This window comes from Leptidea sinapis, chromosome 1 (assembly GCF_905404315.1).
Source record: "Leptidea sinapis chromosome 1, ilLepSina1.1, whole genome shotgun sequence".
In the NCBI taxonomy this organism is placed as follows: Eukaryota; Metazoa; Arthropoda; class Insecta; order Lepidoptera; family Pieridae; genus Leptidea; species Leptidea sinapis.
The window spans coordinates 22,241,563-22,262,185 of record NC_066265.1 but is presented as its reverse complement, the minus strand read 5'-3'; the positions used below and the strand labels follow the sequence as shown (position 1 = coordinate 22,262,185).

Sequence of the window (20,623 nt, the reverse complement as noted above, 5' to 3'; positions counted from 1 at the left end):
ATCACGCACTTAGTTTCTTAATATGTAATATAGCAATTATCAAATATATCGGGTAGTCAAAAAAATTCAAACATTAAAATTTTTGGGGTATAAAAAATAGATGACGACCGATTCCCAGACCTACCAAATATATCGTACACAACATTTATCGTACTACAATAATCATTATATTCAATTGCCATCTTGCAACTCTATTGCGTATCTGTGGATGTAATAGAATAATATTAAAATCGCTCTACAAAAATAGTTGTAAAGCTAATCATTATAAAATAAAAGTATTTGTCAAAAAAATAAAAAAAATAACTTATCTTAACTGTGTGAAAAATAGATGCTGGCCGATTCTCCAACCTACCCGATATACACACAAATTTTCAAACAAAATGCTTTAGCCGTTTAGAAGGAGTTTGGTAACAAACACCGGGACACGATAATTTTATATATAAGATATAACGAATGAAAAATAAACTTAACACTAAAGTTATGATCCTTGCAAGAATCAACAATTTATTTAATCCCAGCTTCCAAGTATTGGTTAGATTTTAATGTTGCCACGTAATATATACCAGTGTCCCGCATCAGTTTTGGCGGACTTTAGCGCCCGGCAGCCGATTTCAGGACTCCAATATAAGTTCCCGCGGACGTCGCACGCTCGGTTCTAACGCTCGCTCCACGGAACTTTACGTAGAACACCTAACTTCTGTAAGGTTTCGTTAACTATTTGTGCTGTGCTTATGTGACTGATGTTTTCTTTCGTGTGTGAAAAAAATATTTTCTCTTGGTAAGTGATAAAATTTTATAATATACTATTCGTTAATAGTTAATATATACGATTGGAACAATGAGGGGAAGAACCGTAAATATTGCTGATATAACTTTTTACTGAAAGAAGACTTTATTTTAAAAAACATTTACAATGCATTCATAGATTTTAAAATCATTGCCTGACTGTACCGGTAATCGAATATTACAATGTCAGTTGTATTTCCTTACAGCAAAGTCAGCTTCTTATTTTTATTAAACATGTTATGTTAAAATTCATGGTCTTCCTTTTACTTGATATAATATAAGCCTTATTATGAAGCCTTTCGATCGGTATGATAAAGCTACAGGTTATTTTTTTCTCTTATAGCGGGTTTTTGTCTTTCAGTAAAATGTTACATCAACAATATTTAAGTTACTTTCTCTTCATTTGGCATAGTCGTGGGACGCCCTGTAATCTGTATATCTTTATGTATATAAATCCAGTGTCCTCCTGAACTTATTAGCGGATTTTAATGGGGATTACTTCATGGAGTGCAGTTAAGTCTTACTTGAGAGATAGGATAATTTTTATTTCGGTTTGGGAGCCATAATTATTTTTATTTCCAATATTTGTATTGTAGGGATATATTTTTTTAAGAGAATTTATTGACGTACGTTTTGATAGTTCTGCTGTTAAAAACTGTCGTTATAACAAGAGGGAGCATATTTTACGAAATAATTCTTGATGTTATGAAATATTATTGACTAACTCATAAAAAACAGTATTTTATTTATTATGTACAGAACAACGTCTGTCGGGTCAGCTTTAATAGTATATTTATAAAAACAGCTTTATTATATTGAACAATTAAGAAGACTTCATTAATATGAAAGATTATTGTTTAAGCTAAATATCTTACCATTATAAAATAATTAAACATTGTGAAACTATGTTACCCTTTAACTGAGTATGAAAAAATACGCTTGTGTTATAATATAATATAACTAACTGGGATTTAAAATAAGTACTTTTATTTCAAAATAATATCTATTCAAAATATTTTTTTTATCATAAACATCTAGAAAAAATGCTGAAATGCAAAGGTCGATTACGGTCTTTATTATTACATTTCCCAAATGAGTCTAAATTTATTTATTATTAATAAAAACAAATTTTACATTGAGGTTTCAAAGCAATAAAAACCACTGTTTAAGTTACAACTTACAATTAAAAAAGTATATAGCTTTTAAGAATAACAAGGGATGAAAATTATTTACTATCTCAAAATTTTATCTTTTATTAGTCTCGAATAATTTAGACGTCAAATTATACAGCTAATTTCAATTCGGGAGAAAATTGCGCGCCGAAAGATATGAAATGTCGGAAGAAACTTTAACGGTATTTCCTATTTAGGTTCTTTTTTTTTTAATTCACTTTACAAATTACAATGGGGCCCCCATATTGAAGGATTCGCGAACATACTCAGTTCTGCAGCAAACGCGGTTAAAAAGATTAGACAATTAGCTGACATAGACACGGCGCGACTTGTATACTTTAGTTACTTCCATAGTATTATGTCCTATGGTATATTGCTGTGGGGCAGGGGCTTTTCGCGCTATTTATAACCTAGGCCCTAAGGAATCATTGAGAGCAAAATTCAAAGAAATTAACATCTTGACTGTTGCTTCTCAATATATTCTTGATAATGTAATGTATGTTCATAGGCACATAAGTGAATTTGCCAGAAACTGTCATAACCATAATGTTAACACCAGGAACAGACATAAGCTTATAATGCCTGCTACTCGGCTAAGTCGAGTTAACAAGTCTTTTGAGGGGCGATGTATATGTTTTTACAATAGGATCGCAGAAAATGATCAAAGCAAAAATATTACGTTATTCAAAAGAATTGTTAAAAAACGTTTGTGAGGTAAAGGTTACTATAACATAAATGACTTTCTTAATGATACCACAGATTGGGAATGGAGCGACCGCCCTCATATTAAATAATAAGTTTAATTGTACAATGTTAGTTTTTAAATGTTACTTTAATTGTAAAACATATTTTTGATGAAAAAAAAAGCCCGCTGAGTTTGTTGCGCCCAATCTTCTCAGTCCTGAGGCATTCATTTTGGAATGGGTGGTAGTTTTTTGACTTTCAATTGATTCACATCACACATTTCAAGTGATTTCACATCCTATTTTGAATAAAATTATTTGAATTTGAATTTGAAAATTTATACAATACTGTAATGTGATGTGGTATTGTTATAAAATAATCATAATTTAGCCACAGACTGTCTGTTCACTTAGAAATTCGATACAGCAGACCTACGGGCAGAATTACGGGTAATAAATACTATTTCTTAAAATGTGATTTAGCTAAATTATGGAACAGGGTACAATGTGAAAGTAAAAATATGTGATTTATTTCCCCGGTTCCTTTTGCAATTAAATTTGGATTAAGGATTGGTCTCCTCTGCGCACCAACTAGATACCACACTACCTAACAATAGCTTTTTTATTACGGCAACTATCCTTCAAATTTTGTAACATACGCATCGTGTTATGTTACATTAAAATTAATAAAATACAAAATACTTAATGACGATATTATGTGACCCCAGTGTCTTTCATATTATTTTTATAAAATTTTACTATGCAACACGGTATTTTAGTTTCAATTATTGACAAAGTTTAACGTGGCACGTCAACGTCACACACTGTTCGAGACTGGTTCGAGTACGACCGCTTGGGCGTAGTATTTTTTGCCGCACTTTGCGACTACGCCTGCGGTATCTAGTTGGAGCGCAGCGGAGGCCAATCGTTATTCCACTATTATAAAATATTAAAATTTTTAACTATGAAGGAGGTAGACAATCTCATTGTGGCAATAACATTAATTATTATATGTACATTATATTATGTTTAAATATATATAAAATTTTGTATTATATAATTTTAGTTTAGTAAGGTCAAGACTTTTTCGAGAGGAGGAAAAAACAGTCAAGTATTTCGACCCCGAACTGGACCCATATGTTGGGCTCGACTGCCTACTGACTAAAAACCTCCTCTACCGGTCAGGATCATACCCCATACAACTCTTACTTTGGGGTGGCAAACTTAATAAGTGTGTTTTTATCTGACTCTTTTTATATCTGACTCTTATTATATCTGAATCTTATTATTATTATCATAAATAATAACAAACTACAGTTTCTTAAACTTCTAATTCATTTCATAAGATGTTTATTTTTTCATAAAATCTACAGCATATTATTAGCTCCCGACTTGCGTGAAACCTCATTTTCAATATAACCCTATGGGAAATGTTTGAAGCTGAATAGCTTTTGATCCCAACTATCTAAAAACTCAATTTCAACGGTTTTTAACTTTTCTCATGAAGACCTTTCCTACGATATATTATGGGGATCTGTATCTATTTGGTTGGAGATGAATTAAATTTCCAACACCGTCATTGTGCTTTGTATAATATTTTACCGGCCAAAACCGGTTTTAGGAACAAACTAGTTTTTCCTTGGCCAAATCAGTTGACTCCTTAGGGCTTAGGCGATCGGATAAAACCGGTACAGACTAGGTTAAACTAGTTGCTCCTATCAGACTTTAACCAGTTTAGACTAGGCTAACATGAATGGATAAACTTGTTTAGCCTAGTCCATACTAGTTCTACCTCACCAAATTTAGACGAATCTAAAATTCGGGTTTGGTTGGTACCATAATATAATATATAGATATCCCATAGCTATAATAATAGCTAGATAATATAATATAAAACATAGGCACTAGTAAATTTATATTATATAAGCTAGTAAATTTATATTATATAAGCTAGTAAATTTATATTATATAAGCTAGTAAATTTATATTATATAAGCTAGTAAATTTATATTATATAAGCTAATAAAAAAAAAGTAACGATATTTTTTAAAGTATCATTTGATTTGGGGATTACCCATATATATCGCAAAGCCTGTTTTGAAAGTCTCATTCAAATCAATACTTGAAAACTATCCTTTTTTTTATTCTTAAGAAGCTAACTTTACTATAATTTCCTTTCCTCAAAAGGTTTCTTATTTTACATAAATGTAGTCTGTATTTTATTTCAGTTTTAAATTAAGTTTAAGTTCTAGGTTTTTTTTTAATATGGGACGAGACGAGCACTACAATTGCGCTCGTCAGCTTGAGACATAAAATGTTAAGTCTCATTTGCCCAGTAATTTCACTAGCTATGACGCCTTTCAGACGGAAACACAGTAAGGCTTACACATTACTGCTTCACGGCAGAAATAGGCGCCGTTGTGGTACCCATAAACTAGCCGGCATCTTGTGCAAAGGAGCCTCCCTCTGGTAGTTATTAAGTTTTAGTGATATATCTGTAAGTTTGTATATAATATTATGAATTATGAAAGTCTAATAAGATATTATTGAAATTTGAAATTGAAATTGAAATTTTGATTTTTTTAAGCATGATGTGCTTAAAATAATCAAAATTTCAATCGTCCTACTGAAATGAATAAAAAACTAACAAAGTTTGTATGTTATTGATCTAAGCAAGTGTTATTATCTACATCTCAATGAACCCTAAGCTCATCTGATATCGCCTGAAATAGTTATAAAGTAGGCCTCCATACAGCGTTACTTTCATAACGACATATTTTTATAGCAAATGAGCTTAAGAGGATTCATACGGGAAAACAAAAATGCAATTTCGTTTTATATAGATTACCAATATAGCCCAGTGGTTAGTGACCCTGCTTGCTTAGCTAGAGGTCCCGGGTTCGAATCCCGGTAGGTGCAGACATTTATATGATGAATATGAATGTTTGTTTCCGAGTCACGGATGTTTATTTGTATTTATTTAGGTGAATACAACTTGTACTTATACTATATTTATATTAGCACTGTCCGAGGTAGAGGTCAGCTCTTCAGTCCCCTGTGATGTCGACTCACTTTTTTGCTATTTCCAGCTATCATATTATAATTTTTAAGGTTTTTAGATTTAGATTCTGCTTAAATTTGTAATTATTAATATTATATATACTATTTGTATTTATGTATGTTTAAGTATGTATATCGCACAGGCAAGACAAATCTAGTCTGGGGCAAGATAATTTGTTTAAAAGTGTGTAAAGAATATTATTATAAAGATCAGCGCACGATCCAATCGAGCGCAATAAAATGGTGAGTTTTTAGAATATGCTCTTTTTTTTACAAATACAGCTAATGTCAGTAAATACAGTAAGTGTCTAGAAAATTAAATTCTGTATAAATTATATTCCAAAGTAAATATCCAGTATGGAGTTAGATACTCTATATAAAAAGGAATATAGAGCCACATTTTTTTTATTTTTTAACCATCATTAAATACTGTATATTTGAAGTTCCTGCTTCAGTGGTAGATATTATCTAGTTTTAAAAGGAAAAAGAATTCTTTTTTCATATTATGTACTTCGTAGAACTAAATTTTTGTTTGAATTTTCAAAAAATTTCCATTTTTGTTTATTGTCCTATAGAATCCTCTTAATAGTAAGTTATTACTATCGCCCATCCTATCTTACAACAACCAGAAGAATACACATAACAATCTAGGAATTAATTTCAATATTTTTGCGCCGCTTCTTCCCTCTCAGAGCGCCATTTGTTTCCGAAGCGGTGGTAGTATTAGAAAAGACATGAAAAAGAGTACTAAAATAAACTATTGTTGTGTTTTGTCTAGATAATTCGCTGCGTGTGTGACATGTTTATTACATACTCGTACTACCTCTTAAATAATATAACCTACCATACAAATTACTGCAGCATAAGTTTATTATTATTCAAGACACAAGTTCCAGAATCATTATTAATAATTTAAATCCATATCAAACACTCCTATTTCATAACAAAGTCCAACAAAAAAATGTATTCCTTTGACGCGAAACCGAATTCGAGTCACGAGCTTTGAAAGCTTGTTGAGCTAAAGCTTTTTCCTGTTCTTCGTGAGAACACATACTCCAACGTATTTTATTAGGATTATTGTCACATTATATTGTCATAAGTGAGAAGTTGAAGGCAGGCGTGATAAAGCTTTTAAATAAAGTCACATTGGTAACTCCACAGGCTTGAAACCATTAAAAGACACTTTGAATAAATAAAGAGCGACCGAATTGAATCCTTCCTTAAACATATAATTCATAATCATTCGTATTCTTAGTGTTTTTTATACGGAACGAGACGAGCAGGGCATTCAACTGATGGTAATTGATACGCCCTGCCCCATTACAAAGGATATTCAGGGTTCGTGAAAGATCCAAAAACTCTGAGTGGTGGTACCCATAGTTTAGCCGGCTTTCTTTGTACTGGTAAAACTGGTGGTACGCCGATTGTGAAAAGGTTTGTTTAGTAATGTGTGATCCATTGGGGTTTATGCTAACGAGTCGACGTCAGCTTTGGCGATAGTGCAGAATCGTTTCTTAGGGCTGTCTACAGCTTGAGACAGTTATCCATCGGGTATAGTGTTGGCCAGAGAGCGTATCCATGAACGCATTTGGCTGAAGGGCAGTGGCAGAAGTGGCAAGGGGCCAGCTTAGCTCCTTAGTGTTTTGAATATTTAAACACTAGCTAACACACACACTGATAAAACAAAATAGACGTGACAATCAAGATTCGCATACCATTCCTGCCAATTTCAATGCAGATTTGATCAGGATTCTTGATCAGACCCAAAATTCTGAGCACCACTATAATTGCGCTTGTCACTTTGAGACATAAGATATTAGTCGCCCTGTAGTTTCACTAGCTACGGCGTCATTCAGAACAAAACACAATAATAATTAAATATTATTGCTTCACGGTGTAAAGATGAGCCGCTATTTATTAGCCGGCATCGTCAAAGTACGGAACGGTACAGAACGCATTCCACTACAAACATTCTTCAAACTTAAACACATTTCGAAGAAAATATCCTGAAAGAAAATTAGTTAAATAAGGAAAAAGGAATTCATTTCTATTAAGACATACGGAACTCTGAAAACGGGGCAATTTTGAAAATGGCTCACCTAGCAGCCCAAGCCAATTTTTATAATAAAATTTAACCAAAAATATTTTTATCACACTAACTTATTTTATTTTGTAACAAAAACAGACTGTTGAGTTTTTTTTCTATTTAATTTAAAATCAATTAAAAAATACTCTCTGAGAATAATTTATTTTGCAATTTCTTTACATGTTATATATTATATAGATGGAATTCCTAATTTTAATGTTTAACTTGTCTTCAATTTAACAGTCAGTATTTTTTATAAAACGTTTATTTTTCTTTGGAATGATAATATCTTCAATGGTCGCTTTTCCTAAGAATCCAAAAGTAATAAATATTAGATAACATTAGTCATAAATAAACAAGTGAAATTAATTTTTGTTCCGGATATTTACAAATCCAATATTGATACGCCGAACATACAAGTTCATTTCGTTCAATCTTTGAAGCCAAAATATATCAAGTAGCTAAAATATAAATAAATCATAGAAAGAAAAGGTCATTGGATCGAGTTGATATCGACATAGTCTAAGAGATGCACAATAAAAGTTATATCTTTTGCATGGCGTTGTTTTTTATCTACTTCGTATGTATATTTAGATATAAAACGGAAATCTTGAACTTGATTCAAGACTTGAGATTTAGATGAAAAAAAACCACACTTTACAAGGAATGCTAACACTGCAATATTTTGATTTGACTTTGGCTTTAGATACCCAGGATCACTAGGATAATGAAATATTAGTTAGATGATATATGACTACAGCAGACTGCCTTATGTCTGAAATAATTTAAATTATGTATGAATTTCATAAATTATATTCTATCACAACAGTACAACTGATGATGAGATGAGATGAGTACACGATCAGTATGTAACGGAAATATTTAACGAAATTTTAACAATCTTAGACGATCGATTCACCTAAAAATTTGCACTTGTATCAAGGACTGATGACATAACAATATTTTGGGCCATTTACTGTCCACTTTTTAACATCTTTGTTTTTTTTTATTTCTTCTGTCCTAAGGAACAACGGAGTACCAGTTAATTTACCACTGTGATTATTGTTTTCAATTGGTTCGTGTATTTCCTCATAATCGGGGTAATTGCGTCAGATAAGGTCTGTATTTAGAATAAAGAGAGTAAATATAGCAAAACGTCGTCCGATGAAAGAAATAAAAAAATTATATAATTATACGTTGATTAATGTCATCTAAAAACAAACAAATATATATTTATATATATATAATAACAAATATATATATATGATATATATCACGATATTAAATGATTTAATACTTCACAAAGCGAGAATTTTGATAAATAATAACTTATTATTCCATAATATGTTATCAAAATAGAATTTAAAATCGTTATTAAAATTAATACCTTACCTCTTATTTAACAACAATAATTACTATAAAACTACTCAATAGTTCTAAAATGTTTACTAGCTCCTAGTCTAAGTAAGAAATAACAAAATATCATCAGAAAATTGTAGTATTCTTTGTTAATATTACTATAATATAATGGCAAGGATTTGATTCGATATCCAGAGTTTTGACGAAATGCCATAGCCATAGTTTCAGTTAATCCACCCAGCGTGTCTGCCTTTGTTGACTCGAGCCGAATTTACTCCATAGACTTAACAATACTCTTGCGCTATACAAACAAAGCTACCCGAGAGAAGAAAATCTGTGACGGAGTTACAGCAAGATAGAAAAGGAAAGCGAATCTATTGTTACTGTAACCGACTTTGGTTAAATCAGCCACGCTTGAAATTAGCTCCTTAGTATAATATTAAAATATCCGGACAACCGAAAAGCACAAAAAAAAAGCAACAGCTAAACTTAAAGCACTTGAATATTACGCACACATTGACAAATCGTCATGGATTATCTTGTTGTCAGGTCGACTATACTTAGTCTGGCCATAAATACTGTTACAATTAAAAATAAACAAAATATTACATTTGAAATTGGAATCTATCATTTTTATATGATTGTTCATTGAGTTTTCTCATTTTGGCGCGAATACATTTTACAATATTTTGCGATATTAAAATGAAGTGGCGTAATAAAAAGAACCGAATCACTGTGATTGCATTACACAAAGTAGGTAAGGAGCCAAATGCAATTTTCAAAACTCTCCATACGCTTGGTATTAATAAAATGTATGTGTACCGGGCTATATATGAGTACAATGAGACCTCCTCTGTTTGTGACAGAAAATGATCTGGCCGACCACGTAGTGTTCGTACGAAAAAGATGGTCAAAGCAGTAAGGGAAAGCATTCGAAGAAATCCTATCCGAAAGTAAAATATTTTATCTCGGGAGATAAATAAAGCACCAAGAACCATGTCGCGTATTTTAGATGACTTAGGACTTGCAGCCTATTGACGCAGCAGAGACGGTTGACTGACAGACTGGTCATTTCTTAACTTAAAATTTAAAAAAAGAATAGAGAGGTAAAATTGAAACAACTACAGAACCGGTACGCAAAGGGAAGTCACAGAAAAAAATTGTTTATGGATGAGAATTTTTTTACTATCGAGCAACATTTTAACAAAGAAAGTGACCTGTTTATGCTCAAAGCTCTAAGGAAGCTACAGAGTGCAACGTGGGCACTATCCGACTTCAGTGATGGTTTGGTGGGCTTCAGTTATGAAGGAGTGACTGTGCCATAATTTTGTGAAAAAAGTATCAAAACGTCGGTACAAATGTATCAAGAAACCATTCTTGAGAAGGTAGAGAAGCCCCTTAGCAACACCATGTTCAAAAACCTAGAATGGTCTTCCCAGCAAGACTCGACGCCGGGTCATAAAGGTAGGTCTACGCAGTCTTGGTTGGAAACAAACGTTTCGGACTTGATCAGAGCTGAAGACTGACCGTCGACTAGTCCCGATGTTAATCGGCTGGATTATGATTTATGGCAATTATGTGTCCAAAGAAGCGACGCTCTTTTGATAAGTTGCTAAGATATGATGGCAACGGGGCGGTGTTCACTTACAATTTAGTAACCTGACTCGTTTGTTTTTTTTAATAAAAATAAGGGACGAGACGAGCAGGACGTTCAGCTGATGGTAATTGATACGCCCTGCCCATTACAATGCAGTCCCACTCAGGATTCTTTAAAAACCCCAAAAATTCTGAGCGGCACTGCTGCGCTCGTCGAGCTCAGACATAGGATGTTAAGTCTCATTTCCCAGTAAATTCACTAGCTACGGCACCCTTCAGACCGAAACACAGTAATGCTTACACATTACTGCTTCACGGCAGAAATAGGCGCAGTTGTGGTACCCATTATTTAGCCGGCATCCTGTGCAAACGAGCCTCCCACTGGTGTACTGTGTGGTGTGTTGTGTACTCGACTCAAATAAAACTCAACCCACTTTAATACAAGTTATCAACGAATTCTACGAATTGAAAAAATGCGAGAGTGCCGCAATTTACGTGAAATTCAATGTTAAGTAGCTTGACAGAATTTGGGTCATTATTATCTGTCACCAGCAGAGTTGGGGCTTCAATTTGTTTCATTACAGCTGTTCAGTGAAGCGATTTGTACTGAATGCCTAGGATTATGTACTACAGGATTTCATCAGGGGTCGAATACCTCTTTAAGTCACATATTACTATTTCGATTGTATTTTAGTTTTTCATAATAGAACATATTTTATTAAAGTAGGCGTTACTTTGCGGAAATCCATAATTATCCAAATGTTTTGAGTTTTCTTTAGTGTTAATTCCGCCAATATTTCTCTTTTAAACAATTCGACACGTGTTTTGCCTCTCAGTCTCGTGCCAGATTTTGGCGAGTCAACATGTCCAGAGGATGCCTCGTGTAGGGGCGATTCACGTGTCGAATTGTTTTAAAGACAAATATTGGCGGAATTAACACTAAAGAAAACTCAAAACATTTGGATTTTTCATAATAGTTTAGGTATCCTAGGTATACGTTGTAGATAATAGTTTTAATTTATGATATTAATTAATATTTCAAGTACCAGTACCAGTACCGTATGCGAATATAACTATGTCGAATTCAATAAACAGTCAAACAAAATGAATTTGAAAAAAATGTTAAGAGTTCGCGCATCCTAAAATTGTCTAACATTAATTAACAGCACGAGTTAGTTAATTACGTTGCCAACAAATTGCAGTATCCATTAATGTCACTTTTTTAAACATCTACAAATTTTAAAATAATTGTGTATTTTTACCAAGCAAGCATAAGTATTAAAGTTGTGTTGGAATGAAAAATGTCTTTAAACGAGTTTTTCTTATTTTTCAACCTTGATCTTCCCAATACTGAGTAAAGGTCTCTTCCATTTTAGACCATTTTGTGCGGTCCTGAGTTTTCCGCATCCAGTCCTTCCCAGCCACTCGCATCAAATCATCCGGCCATCTTGCTGGCTCTCCCAAGATTCCTGAACCCCTTTCGTGGTCTCCACAACATTTTACCATATAATATATTATAGAGATATAAAAATGTTGCAAAGCAGAATAGGTGTTCTTCACTCTGTTAATAGACATGTTTTCTTAAGAAAATTTCTAGAACTATAAAATAATTCTGTCATAAAGAATTGTAGCAGGTTTTATATATAAATGTTCCTCGAACTGCTTTTGTGCTTCATAATGCTTAAGATAGTTTTCACTTTTTATTGAATCCCCACACATTCAGTACCTATCTAGCTTCTGATAAACAAAGCTTTTAGATCTGCACACAAAAGCTGAAAACAAACTGTTAATAACAAAAACATAAATCTTCCATAACCTAAATACCGAGTAAGTTGTCAACGAGAATATCGAGGAATCGAAACCTCTGGAAGCTCCGAATTGTACAACTAATACGAAGAAGGCCAAACAAATATTACATGCCATACGGTGTTTGGCATGTCTTTATCTCCCATAATATGATGTGTAGAGAGCCAAAGTTTTATCGCGAATGTCACCGGAAAAATAGGGAAATAATTTTAGTAAAACGAATTCTGGCGAGATTCATTCCAATTTACCTAATGCTGTTGGAAAATGAGAAGAACCATGTAAGAGGGATTGCTTTATTAATTTAATGCTGTATTAGGGGATATTGTCTTTTCTTTTGGACTTATTTTGATAATAATCATCAATCATAGTCCTATTTGTTAGTAGGGTATTAACTTGCGTATCACAAATGCATCACAATTTTTTATGGGTGATTTTTCAGCAGAAGCTTTTATTTTTAATTTGAAGCAATCTTTGTGTTCATATCTGCTTGGTTTGATATTATATTATATATATATATATCGTTAAGGCTGGGGACCGAGCCAATGGCCTTGAGGAATCATTAGGTTACCTCTCTCGCACAAGATTGCCATTGTTTTAATTCATAGTTAGAAGCATTTTTATTTATTACAGACATAATACATGAATGACGTTAGGAATCATATCAAATATTGTAAAGCATCTCTCTTCGCCGATGATTTAAAAATTTATAAAGTTATCAACTCTGCCTCTGAGGCTGCTTTTGTTCAAAGTGATCTCAATGGTATGAAAGATTGGTGCCTATTAACTGGTATGATCCTAAATGCAAGCAAATGTTTTCATATTAAGTACACTAGAAAAAAAAACCGCTTGTTACAGTGTATGAGCTCGATGGCGCACCATTGAAAGAAGTGCAGGAAATTCGTGACTTGGGGGTAACTATTTATAGCAAACTAACGTTTATTGCACAAGTTAATAAAGTAGTTACCACATCCGCACGAATGTTAGGATTTCTAAAGCGAAACCCGAATTGTTTCGGCTCAAAAACGAAAACAATTCTATATAACGCTCTAGTGCGCAGTCATATCGAATATGGTAGTATTATATGGAATCCCCTATATACGATCCATTCGCAACGCATCGAGAGTATTCAAAGAGCATTCCCACGACACCTTGCATACATTAGTACTGGATTCTCTCATAGACACCCGTACGATCAGCGCCTCAGGAAATTTAATATGATTTCATTGCTCGATCGGAGATCTCTTGCCGGAGTAATATTTTTGTACAAACTCTTAAACGGTCAAATACAATGTAGTAACCTCCTGCAGAATATTAACCTTGCTGTCCTATATTTATTCCCAAGGTTCAAAATCAAGAGAATCTTCCAAGTTCCTTCTGTAAAAACCAACCTGGGACGTTCAGGCGCCTCTCGCTCGAATTCTTCGCGAGTACAATAAGTTAAACGATACCAATTCAGAACTTGATATATTCGGTGGTGGGCTGGTCAGGTTTAAAGAAAGTGTTGTTAAACACTTAGCTGGTACTCAATCGCATTTGTCAAATAAGTAGTTTTTTTTTTTTTCGTCTTCATTATTTTCATTATTTTAATAAGTTAAAGTTATAATTTGTACTTTTATTTTTATTTTTTGTTTTTATTATAGTTTAGATAGTATTAGTTCTAGTTTTCAGAAGTATTTAGGGAGTATTTTTTGTAATTTTTATGTTCACCATAATTGTCGTATACTTTAGAACTACTAATTGTAACATTAGATTAAGAAAATTGTATTGTATATGATGTGGTGTGCGTTAATAAAAAAAATACAATTTTCTTTACAAAAGAAAACAAAATGATGTCATCTTAGAGAGTATTGATAAACAGTAAATAATTTGTCATAATTTTTTTATAACAGTAAGGGACTTCAACTGATGGTAATGGATACGTCCTGCCCATTACAATGCAGTGCCGCTCGGGATTCTTGAAAAACCCAATATTTCTGAGCGGCGCTACAATTGTGCTTATTACCTTGAGACATAACATGAGAGATGTTAAGTCTCATTTGCCCAGTAATTTCACTAGCTACGGCGCCCTTCAGACTGAAACACAGTTATGCTCTCACATTACTGCTTCACGGTAGAAATAGGCATAGAAATAAATAAATAAATCTAGATTGAATTATACACATGGCTCCAACTGTAAACGTAAGGGGTACTTTGGTGATTGTTTTCGCAATGTCTATTAAAGATAAAAATGTAAAGAATAAATTAATTTTCTTTTCATACTCTGTAGACTTATAATAACTTTTTGTAAAAGTAAAAGCGATTTCTAGGGATAGCGGCCTAAAATAATTTCATACGTACACTAAAAGCTAAATCTTATATATAAAATTCTCGTGTCATGGTGTTAAACATTGAACTCCTCCGAAACGGCTTGACCGATTCTCATGAAATTTTTCATTCCCCTAAATGTTGAGGGTCCACACGAATTTTCTTTTAATTTTTTTGACATTTTTTTTTAAATTGGTTTGATTATGAGTCAGCATACATTTGTAAAACGAATTCAACTTCAAATTTTCACCCATCTACGATCAACAGTTACTTTTGTATCGCGATTTTAATATCGGCAATACAACGTTTGCTGGGTCAGCTAGTTTTTATATAATATCCCTACGCTCTTGACAGAGCTCTGTCATAGGTACAGTTGTGTTCAACTTGTTGTTTCAATGGTAGGTATTGCAATAATTCTGTTATCATTACCGTCAAACATGAGATCTTCTTTAAAGTTAATTAATGCCTTAAGTTTTTTTATTTTAGTTTATGGAAAAGGAGGAAAAACGATCGTACGGGTCACCTGGTATTAAGTGGTCACCGCCACCCACATTCTCTTGCAACAACACCAGAGGAATCACAGGAGCGTTGCCGGCCTTTCAGCAAAGTGTACACGCCTTTTTTTGAAGGTAGCCATATCGTATCGTCCCGCAAACACCGCACAAGGTAGTTCATTCCACAGCTTTGTAGTACGTGGAAGAAACCTCCTCGGAAACCGCACTGTGGAGGACCGCCCGCCACACATCCAGATGGTGGGTACTAAATTGTGGCGTGTCGTGCGAACGTGAAATTAAGTTGCCCGATGGCAGATTCTGTAGGAATGGGTCATGACTTATTTCCGTCTTTTAGTCGAAGACCAAAAACATCGAAATTTATCATCAAGGAAATAACCATCGTCATCGCCTTAAATATAGATATTTCTCCATTCGAATATAAAAATTCGGATCAGTACTATCCTATTTCAGATTGACTATTTCCAATAATTATATAAAGCATTACGTTTGACCTCAATTATGTGAGTGGTTTGGTTTGTTTAAAAATATGAACACTCAACGAACACTCATCTTTTTCGTAAGGACTATTAATCACGCGTAAGCCGTCATGTATCATCGAATTGCGATGAAAAGCGATGAAAAAATTCCCGAAATTTAATGAACGATGGGTATAAATTTATCCATTTGATAAATAGGACGACTTCAACGACGATGAATGAGGCAAGTAAATCGATGTTAAACACATTCTACAAAGTAATTTATTGTTGATAAAGATGCATTAAGAGATATCATTTTAGATTTTTTATCAGAGAGTCAATTTGTAGAGGAATAATTTTAAATATTTTTTTTTTCACTTTACTTCTGTCTTTGAGTTTCTAGCAGCATGTTTCTTAATTAGGAATTAAAAGAAAGATATAAATTAAAGTATTCGAAAAATTTCAAGACATGATTTTAATTATTATTTTATTTCTATAACAAAATTATATATTAGGCAATATATAATCCAACCTTACCTTAAATTTAATTATCCCTACTAAAATATTATAAATGTGAATGTAAGTTTGTTTCACGCCTAAACCACCAAACCGATTTTGATAAAATTTAGTACAGTGATAGAGTAGAGCTTGAAAAAGGACTAGGCTACCTTTTATTGCAAAAAAAATAAATGGAGGGTTTGAAATAAGGTATGGAAGTTTGTATGAAAATTCTTCATCATTGAAAATAAAACCATGAAACTTTGTATTGAGAAACTTGATAAGAAATAATTAGTAAACATTTGTTCCAGCATTTTTGAAACTTTGACCTACATGGGGACGAATTAGGAGATTAAAGTTCATAGCGAAATACTATTAAAGAGAATGCTGCAATGACAAGGAATATACACTGTATCATAGAAGAGCGCTGCCAGCAGCAGAAAGAGCAGTTTGTATGTGTATTATTTGAAAAGTATCTTAAAACATAAAAAAATAAATTGTCCCAAGTAACTATTCAATGCAGACGAAGTCGCGGGTAAAACCTAGTAATTTATAATTAGAGATATCTATGCTATAATAAATATTGCAATGCTATACAAACCTATAAGAAAGATGTGAAAGTGAGACCTTGAACTTATGAATTACATGGAAACGCTTGATTGGACATAAAATCGGTACGAGTTAATTAGCAGCACTTAGCACACTTCCACCATCTGCTAATGAAAGCTTGCGTGGATAAAAATAATAAGATTTCAATACATTGGGTTTTATGTTACCAATACGCTCATCAAAATAAAAACTGTATTATTTCACACAGGATTAGGGATATCACATTATTGTTAGAACTCCTGTCATATAAATGTTCACTATACTCTTCATCTGTCTGTCTGCCCATATGACGGTCTCTCACTTTTTCTTCGGAATAAGTAGAAGTATAGAATTGAAATTAAATAACATTAATCAATAGCCCAATCAAAAGATGCAACTATTTAAGCCTTATATCTAAACACTAAGAACCGAGAAATTAACTGAGTTACTAGGTTTAACATCGCAAGTGGAGCATAAAACTGAGGAACCATGGCCGTCTCTAAGAAAAAAACCTCGATAACTACTTTTTTTTGCGTCAACGAGTTAAAAATATAAAAAAAACAAAGCTCAAGTTTTAATATATAACTTAGTTTTCAATTAAAGATTTTCAACAAATTGTTTATTTATTTTCTGCTATTTTGATTAAGGGCCGTGGAGCAGCTTGAAATATTTTTTTCCGTTTTGAAATTGTAGGGTAATTGAATCACTTCATATTCTTTCGTTCGTTTCTTCTCGTATCAATAGACATTTCCTTGACTGACTGATCGGCGGCCGCACTTGCACCGCACGTCGATTACACTCGAACTAAAATGAATACCGAATCATCTTCATACTCGCATCATATACTCGACGTTCTTGACTTCTTTTATTAACAACGTATGCAGCACATTATCAAATCCAATCTTTGTAGATTGAATTTAATAATGTTGTGAGGCGCAATCAACAAAGAAAATAAATTGTCCATACTAACCGACAGTCAAAGACATGTTGTCTTTTATCTTATATTAACATTCCGAGTAAGATTTAAGCACGCTGATCAAGAAACGGTTAAGAAATATAACACAGATAGCATAAAGAATAAAACAGAATTTTAATGCGAGCACTAAACATATTCTCAAATTTAAAGTTATTAAATATTTGAAACAAATAACACTTCACGACCAAACATATAGAAAGTCAATACAAAGATAGATAAATATTCATACCATAAGACAGCATTATTTGAACAATAATAATTATTAATGCAACTGTTGTGTAATAAAAATATTATATAATATTATAAAAAAAAATTAACAAAAAAAACAACCGACTTCAAAAACACTATTCCAAAACAATATATATAATGTGCACTAAAAAGTATAAAAATAATTGCGTATTTTATACAATCTAATTATTTAATCTAATTCTAGTTACGATTATTGTTATGTTTGGAGTCGGTGTCCTTCCACCGCGACCCGCTCTCGCCTCTCTCCTCTTCACGACTAAAGCACATCTCACCTATAACTATGTATGTAGTAACAAACCTATCTTGGATGACACCGACATTTTTTTTTCGGCCGAGTATCGTTAATTTGCTCCTAAGAATTGAAGAGTTCCGTTACTTTGTCATGGATTCCGTAATCGGAACCTAATCAAAGTCTCACCAAACTATCTTTGAAGTATATCATTTCCAATAAAAAAAGAATCATCAAAATCGGTTGGCACGATGCTGAGTTATTCGTAAATATATCATCCACTTTGCTATACGTATGTATAGTAAATTTAAGACTTTTATGGTTTTCTCATGGATGCCATTATCAGATCTTGACCAAATTACAATGGGACCACACGGGAAGCACCAGCTTTTAAAAAAGAATTAACAAAATCGGTTCACCCAGTCGAAAGTTTTGAGGTAACAAACATAAAAAAAAGAACATACTGACGAATTGAGAACCTCCTCCTTTTTTGTCGGTTAAAAACGCGAATGTGGGTTTATATGATAATAGTATTTTGATATTACATGAGTGTTATACCTAATTATCAACAGTTGCATACGAGACTTTATCTACTCATAATATGAATCCTCTATAAAAGATTCTGAAACAGTTAACTTACTGCTAATATTAAAAAAGCCAGTCCTAGTATCCCTTACATCATCCAAACGAGTGTTGTAATGATAACGGATGAAATAATGTTGCACTGAATTTCTTTACAACACTCGTTGATGGATGTGGATGATGTAATTGTTACTGTCCTAGTAATTGGGTGTTTTAGTGTTGGCAATAAGCTAACTACTTAAGAATCTTTAATAGAGGATTTAAAGCATGGGTGTAGATAAAATTCTATAAAACACAGTTAAAAGTCATTATAACACGCTTTTAAAATAGTATTACATATATCAACTAAAACCGTTTTATATCTCGATATAGCAATAACTACAAAAGTGTTCAAGTGTGTAGTAAATTGGAGAGAATCTAGAATCTATTTCTGGAATTCCAATCACAAATTGTTATCTCGGTGACATGCACTGCACTTCCTTTGTGCAATTTATATTAAATACTAAGGACGACGACAATAGATAAATGTCACAAGGTCCTCTATTAATCACATTTAATTTTAAACGTTCACCATTATGATAAGCTGGATAAGATTCAGTATTCAGTCAGTAGTAGTAGACATATGTGTGACTACTGTGATTCAGTCCTATTTTACATGCTTTTTATTAGCTTCACCTGTATGTGTATTTGTTTGTAACCGACTCATTTGGGCGCGATTTTAACCTACAAAGCGGCCAGATTTCGTTCAAACTTCGTATATTTATCGAGAATCGATGACAATACATTAATTTGATAACATTATACCATTTTAAAATTTGCAAAATAAGATTGTGTTTATTGATATAATTTTAAATTTCGACCATTATCTTTAACCGATTTATCTAATATTAGGATATTTTGAAATACCGAAAAGATTTTTTAAACCATTATATAATATTATTTGACGTAAGAATTTCTTTGGGCGTGAGTTTGAGTTGATTAAATGACTGTTCGACTATATTACGATTTCAACACAATTATTATTCAAACAAGACAAATCTTACAGCTATATGCCTACTTCTTAACTTCAATAGATACTTGCATACGACACCTGAACTTCACAAGAAACTAATTGTTATCTTGTTTAGACAGACGAAATAATATACATCTTTGAAATGATATCCAATCTTTCTTTCATCGCGGACAGAGTCTTTATGCAAGGAACGGCGGCCTGAATTTATTATTTATTTATTTCTTCTTCTTGAGGTGCCATCTCCTACCGGAGATCGCCTATCATTAGTGCTATTTTTATTTTTGACACAGCAGCTCGGAACAGGGATCCTGTGCTAAGGTTGAACCATGTCCGGAGATTTTTAAGCCACGAAGTACGCCTTCTTCCGGGAGGACGCTTTCTCTGGATTTTCCCTTGCATGATGAGTTGGAGCAGGTATTTATCATTATTTAGGCAATCCTAACAGATTACAATAAATTCTAACATAAAGTCTTAATTAAATTACATTTACATACATCCTATAAGGTCGCACAGCTTGAATAAGATTTTAAAATAAAATAAACTACAAAATTTCTAATGAACTTAATTATTTTACTTAGTTTATTAAAAAATAACGAAAATCTGGAAACGAAAACAATATAATATCATATGTTATATTAGCATGAGATTAAATATGTTCATATTAACT

The 20,623-nt window shown here is 32.8% G+C and overlaps 1 protein-coding gene across 1 annotated transcript in view; it reads left to right on the top strand.

The window, feature by feature from the left end:
- The first annotated feature begins 671 nt into the window (after positions 1-671).
- LOC126976627 (cardioacceleratory peptide receptor-like) overlaps positions 672-20,623 on the top strand; it is a 103,513-nt gene continuing 83,561 nt past the window's right edge. Inside the window, exon 1 of the mRNA XM_050825142.1 lies at positions 672-778. The gene's annotated coding sequence lies outside the window, so the exon portion shown is untranslated. The remainder of the gene's footprint in view (positions 779-20,623) is intronic.